Genomic DNA, 5,840 nt, shown 5'->3' with positions numbered 1-5,840 from the left:
GCCGGGCGGCGGGAGGAGGTGACACTTAGCAACGGGGTGTCCGGCGGCAGGTGCTGCAGCCCCGAGGGACGGCCCGGCTGTTACCGGGGAGGGAGCGCCTGGGTTGGGGTTGGGTCGGGCAGTCACGTCCCAAAAACAGACCCAGGGGGTTTGCCGAGTCGGGGGGAGAGCTGGTTTCCAAGACTCTGGTTTGATTCCCAAGGGCGATCTCGGGGGAAGCGGGTGGGTGGGATTTTCCCCCGTCTGTCGGGAGGGTGAGGAGGGCAGAGCCGGGATCAGGGAGCGGCACCGGGGCCGTGCTGGTGATCCCGGGTGCTCAGATAGTGAGCCGAGGTTCCCTCCCTCTTCTTTAAAACGATGTAAAACGCTGAACGCTGAGGTTGCTGTTTCTCCGGCTGGTTTTGAACCTCTTTGAGTGTGAAGTTTTTCAAGCTCCCTGGGTAGCTGAGAACCCCCCTGGCTCCCCGTCCCACCTCCCCTCAGGTGAGTTTTTAAGAAGAAGGACCAAAAAAACCGCAAGGTTTATGATGACAGAGGACAAAGCCCTCCCCTTGCGTTTGACAAACACATAGACTGGGTCGGAGAAAAGAGAGCTGAGAGCTGAAAAGAGTTGCCCTCATCTTGGTGTGTCCCCCTGGCATCCCTGTGCCGCTTGGAGCCCCGGCTGAACCAGCAGAACAGTCCTGCAGGTGAATTCCAGAGGTTATTGCAGGTGGGTGTTTTTACAGCCTGGATGAAGGGAGTTGTCCCCGGGGCACGGCTTGGTGATTCATCCATCTGTGCCACGGTGATGCTGCTGCTCTTCTAGTCCATCCACCGTGGACCCAGCTAGCAGTGCTGCTGCTGAGAGGCTTTCCCTCTGCTCGCCGTGCAGGGTTTGCTTTCGGGCAGGGAGCAGTTCCCAGCGTGGGGGCTGCAGAGCCCTGTTCCCAGCCAGCTGCATCCCCTCGGTGACACCCCGCCCAGAGGGGGATTATCCCGGGGTCTTCTGCTTTTGCCCGGTTTTATCAGAGCTGGTTCTCCAGCCCTTGACATCTGGCCTTCTGGCTGCGTGGTGTGAAGTGTCAGGAGCCCAGGAAATCCTGTCATCAGCTTGCATGGGATGGATCCAGGGTGTTGATCCTCGAAACGCTTCAGATGAATTCCATCCTCTGGCTGGCACCAGGTGCTGTGGATCCGGGAGAAAGGAAAGAGGGGGAGCACAGCCAAGGCGAGGGCAGACACGGGCTGTGCTGGGGAGGTGTGCAGGTGGAAGGTGCTGCAGGGGAAAGAAGCTGCCTTACAAGAACGGGCACCTCTTCCTGCACCCTTGGGAACGCTGTAGAAAACACCCCTGTGTACCTTGCTAACTCATGGCTTGATTCATGCCACGCTGGCAATTTATCTCTTCCCGTCTTGTTTTCCATTTGCCCAAGCTTCAGCTGTGGGAGAAGAGATAGGGAACGTTTTCCTTTTATGCTGTTTATACAAGTCCTATCAGTTATGCTGGGGAGCTTGTCTGAAACCAGGAGCTGCAAAACTCAGGTTACAGACGAGAAGTCACCAGGGCTGTTGTGCACAGTGTAGTGCAACAAACCTTACCCTGCCCTGCCAGGCATTGCCAGGGCAGGCAGCAGGGAAGGGAGGGAGGAAGGAACTTGGTAGCAGAGGTGAGAGGAAGATCATGACCAACACCATGCATCTTAATGGGGCTGAACGTCCCTCAAGAAAGCAAGGTAGGTAAGGATGAAGAATTTTCCAGGGCTGTTTGTCCTTTCTCAGTCCAAATGAGCCCTGAGCTGCACCAAAGATGACCTCCCCTCCCCTTGAAGAGTTCTTGAGAACAAAACTCCTCCATCTTAAACCAACAAATTTTGCTGCATCAATTCTGATGCTTTAGAAAATCCCTTCCCCTTTTTTAATTTTTTGGAGCCTTAAGGTTTCCATTGCTTTCTTCATATCCAGTGGCTGGTTTTTTTGTAGCTTCAGAGGAAAGGAATGTTTCTGTTACTCACCTGTGTGACTCAAAGGCCCCCTGGACGAGGTGCACATCTAACACTTCAGAAGTGGTGAAAAGGTAGAATCATAGAGTTGTTTGGGTTGGAAAAGACCTTTAAGATCCATCAGGTCCAACCGTTCACCCGGCACTGCCAAGTCCACCACTAAACCATGACCCCAAGCACCACGTTGGCCAGTCTGTGAAACACCTCCAGGGATGGTGGTGCCAGGCCAATAAACTCCAGGAGGAGCTTTGGATCACAGCTTTCCTTAAGGATCGAGTTGTGTTGCAGGATCTGTGTGTGTGGCTGGCAGTTCTTCTGCCATGAATTGCTGTGAGGATCTTCTAGCCTAGGTAAGAGGCTTCATCTCGTAGGCTTTGCCTTTGCTCTCAGCAAGACACCCGAGTGCCAGGCTGGTTTTCCCAAGTGCCAGATGCTGCAGTGAAGGGCTCAGGATCACTGCTGGCATTTGTTTGCTGCCTGAGAACCTGGTGCTGGTGAGAAGCCAGAGCACGAGGCACGAGCTACGATCTCTTTTCACCTTGGAGAGGCCTCACTCCAGCTCTGCCAGCAAAACCAGATTGGGATTTCTTGCCTGGAGCTTGGGGCTTTTTGATGTACCTGGTTTGAACTCCAGGCTTTGGCAAGGAACCAAAGGAGGGTAAAATGGCCTTCATCTGGTGGGTTGGTTTTTGTTGGTTTTTTTTTTTTTTTTGGTCTAGATTTTGCTTTGATATTTAAACAAATCTGAACTGTTGTGTGAAACCTGCTTGAAATAAACCAACAAACCCCCTGGTTAGTATCACCTTTCAGGTCTGGAAATGGGGCACTGAAGGGTTAGAACATGGGTCTTTTTGTTAAAGGATCTAGGCTTCAGGAATATTCTGCCTTGCTGGATGCTTCTAGACAAGTCATTTGCCTTATTTTTGCCTATTTCTTATCTCATCGGTGGGAATAACGATGACTTCTCTCATTCCGTGAAAACTGATCAGTTTGTAAAGAATTCCCAGTGCAAACAGCACTGCAGGGATAGCATTGCTAAGGGTGCCAGTTCACCCCAAGAAACTGAAGCACATTGAGCTTCCTCATATTTCAGTCTAACCATGTACTGCAGGATATATGGAAGGTGGAGTTCTCCCCTGTTAAAGATGGTGATAGGCCAGGTGGGGGTGATAGGAAAGTCTGGCAGGAAAGTTTCTGTAAGTCATGTAGCATGCCTAAAAAAAAGTTACTTTCAGTGCTGAATAGTCCAGCTTTAAACTAAATTACCATAACATTAAAAAAAAAATAAAATCAGATGTGTAGATTGCCCTTACTACCTATTAAAAGTCTGGAAATACAGTTGTTTTCACACTCTTAGTTTGTTTTGCTCGTAAATTAGTGTGTCTGTGAGAAGTGTTTAGTTTCCTGTGTCAGGCAAAGTGGCCTTATTTGTCTCTATAAAGAAATGTGTCTGCCTTCCCTGGAGCCCAAGAAGATTACACTGGTATTTCCAAATGATAGAGAAGCTAAGCTTGAAATCCTCAGGCCTGTCTTGGGTTACATAGATTGAAAACTAACACCAGGTCTGGAGTGATACTTGATTTATATCTATAGCTTTGCCCCTTAAATACAAGATGCTGTCATTTCTGTCTGTACATTTCTGTCCAGAAAATACCCCCTTTCGTGGTCCTTGGTATCATAATAATAATGCCTTCCAGAATTGCTCCATGGAGCCTCATAGGTTTGTCTCTTACTTGCCTCTGAACTGCAGCGTGTGGTGTCGAGGCTGAGATCTGTCTCAGAGTCTGCAAGAGCGGGTCGCCCTGCGAGGCTGGCGCATCATCTGAGACCTGTGAAGCTGCCCCTGGCAGTGATGGGGGGGAAAAAAACAACCCCACGACTTAACGCTTCAGGGAAGACTAATATCCTCTATTATGCACCCACCCAATTGGGCAATGTCACAGCCAGGAAGGCGGGCAGGAGATTATCTCTCTGACCCCCGCAGATCGTGCCCTCGAGTGCGGTGATTACCCGTCTCGGAGTCTGAACACGCAGAAGCTCAGATTCCAGCTTTAAACTAAATTACCATAACATTAAAAAAAAAATAAAATCAGATGTGTAGATTGCCCTTACTACCTATTAAAAGTCTGGAAATACAGTTGTTTTCACACTCTTAGTTTGTTTTGCTCGTAAATTAGTGTGTCTGTGAGAAGTGTTTAGTTTCCTGTGTCAGGCAAAGTGGCCTTATTTGTCTCTATAAAGAAATGTGTCTGCCTTCCCTGGAGCCCAAGAAGATTACACTGGTATTTCCAAATGATAGAGAAGCTAAGCTTGAAATCCTCAGGCCTGTCTTGGGTTACATAGATTGAAAACTAACACCAGGTCTGGAGTGATACTTGATTTATATCTATAGCTTTGCCCCTTAAATACAAGATGCTGTCATTTCTGTCTGTACATTTCTGTCCAGAAAATACCCCCTTTCGTGGTCCTTGGTATCATAATAATAATGCCTTCCAGAATTGCTCCATGGAGCCTCATAGGTTTGTCTCTTACTTGCCTCTGAACTGCAGCGTGTGGTGTCGAGGCTGAGATCTGTCTCAGAGTCTGCAAGAGCGGGTCGCCCTGCGAGGCTGGCGCATCATCTGAGACCTGTGAAGCTGCCCCTGGCAGTGATGGGGGGGAAAAAAACAACCCCACGACTTAACGCTTCAGGGAAGACTAATATCCTCTATTATGCACCCACCCAATTGGGCAATGTCACAGCCAGGAAGGCGGGCAGGAGATTATCTCTCTGACCCCCGCAGATCGTGCCCTCGAGTGCGGTGATTACCCGTCTCGGAGTCTGAACACGCAGAAGCTCAGATAGATGGTAGCAGTTACAGTCATCTAATCCTTTTTTTGAAAAATGCTGCCCCGGCCTCGTCCTGATGTGAATAAACCTGTCGTGGCAAATGACACTAATTCAGAGCTCAGCTTCACGCAGAGAAATGGAGCTAAAAGCTTGTGAAACGGAGGGAAACGCAGGCACACGTCCCTTGTGTCCCAGGGCGAGGTGACGTGTGAGCCTCGTCTGCATCCTCTGGGCACTTCAAAACCTCATTTGCAGGTATTGCTTTTGCCTCACACTTAAAATGTTATTTAAGGCCAGATACAAAGAGTTTTGATCATAGTTTTTCCTTGAAGTCCACTGTCTCCAGCTGTTGTGCCTGGCTCAAGGAATGTAACGTGTTCCTTTGACTCATCACCGTGGTTCTTTCTATGGTTTCCAGCTCCTTGTAGGACCCTGTAGGACAATCCTCTCACTGGCATTTCCTCAAGAGTGGCAGGATGAAGAGCATTATCAGATGCTTGGTCTTGGCTATCCAGGGTAGTGTGGCCTCTCCAAACTTTGGCTCTGTTCAAAGGGCAAGTCCTGTATCCATCCTTTAATCCTACAAGTCAAACATGTTTCAAAAATTCAGATGACAGTGGTTCTTCCCTCTCTGGGGCTGCCAGAGAACAGTAATTTCCAGACACTGGCTTACTGGGATTAGAGAGTAAATGATAAATTCAATTTTGTGGTGTACCTGAAGACCCTTTTTCAGTCTCTTTTGGTACATGACAATTTGACATTCCAGTGTGGGGTGCAAGTTGAAGGTAATGGTATCTCATCTGCCTCACGTGGTTTGTAGGGTTACATTAGAGGATGTTTATATAAATCTATAAAGAACTGTTTCAAGTATATGTATATATATATAAAAGCAGCAGGAGAGAATGTACAGAAGTCAGGAAAGCAGTTTGTCTGAAGAAGCTAGAGGTGAGAGAGGCTGGCATGGCAGCTCTTCCATGGGATCTCAGTTATTAAAACCCTGTGGGGCTGCAAGGGCTGGGGAGTCTCCC

Source organism: Chaetura pelagica, unplaced genomic scaffold (assembly GCF_000747805.2).
Source record: "Chaetura pelagica isolate M959 unplaced genomic scaffold, ChaPel_1.0 scaffold689, whole genome shotgun sequence".
In the NCBI taxonomy this organism is placed as follows: Eukaryota; Metazoa; Chordata; class Aves; order Apodiformes; family Apodidae; genus Chaetura; species Chaetura pelagica.
The sequence above is the reverse complement of the archived record's forward strand: the minus strand, read 5'-3'. Positions refer to the sequence as shown.